Source organism: Piliocolobus tephrosceles, chromosome 10, assembly GCF_002776525.5.
Source record: "Piliocolobus tephrosceles isolate RC106 chromosome 10, ASM277652v3, whole genome shotgun sequence".
Classification (NCBI taxonomy): domain Eukaryota; kingdom Metazoa; phylum Chordata; class Mammalia; order Primates; family Cercopithecidae; genus Piliocolobus; species Piliocolobus tephrosceles.
In genome coordinates this window covers 34,157,068-34,157,679 of record NC_045443.1, presented here as the reverse complement: position 1 = coordinate 34,157,679, position 612 = coordinate 34,157,068, and the positions used below count along the sequence as shown (strand labels likewise).

Genomic DNA, 612 nt, shown 5'->3' with positions numbered 1-612 from the left:
CCTTTAGATTTTAGGCATTAAGAGTGCCTGGCCCAAAGTAGGCACTTGGTTTGTGTTTATTTTCTACCCTGACAGGTTTGGAGGACGTTTTGAGTTATTGAAACCCTGCTACCCCTTCCAGCACTGATGGCATGCTGCAGATAACCTTTCTGATTAGGTATTCTGATCAGGTAAAAGAAAAATTAAAAGGAACACTCAGAGAACCTCTGCTTGGATTCGTGACTCTAGTTTGTGGCATTCAGGAGTCTAAAAGTTTTCTTAAGAAATCTGTCAAGTTGTGCTCGCTTCGGCAGCACATATACTAAAATTGGAACGATACAGAGAAGATTAGCATGGCCCCTGCGCAAGGATGACACGCAAATTCGTGAAGCGTTCCATATTTAAAAAAAAAAAAAAAAAAAAAAGAAATCTGTCAAGTAAGTTTGACATTGCATCTGATTAATTTTTATTTTTTTATTCCAGAGGATAACAGGCTGTTTATCTAGAACCTATAAACTACATTTTGTGCTCCTTCAGGCAGGTTGGCCATGACAAAAAGGTGTGAAATAGCATTTTGTGTTCAGGAAACTAATATAATTCAGTTAACTTGGTAGAGAGTAGAGAATCAAGGCT

General features: G+C 38.1%; 1 non-coding gene across 1 annotated transcript; it reads left to right on the top strand.

The window, feature by feature from the left end:
- Nucleotides 1-277: 277 nt before the first annotated feature.
- On the top strand, nucleotides 278-384 carry LOC111540665. Its single transcript, XR_002731043.1, has one exon. It is a non-coding gene; the product is annotated as a U6 spliceosomal RNA (small nuclear RNA).
- Nucleotides 385-612: the final 228 nt, after the last annotated feature.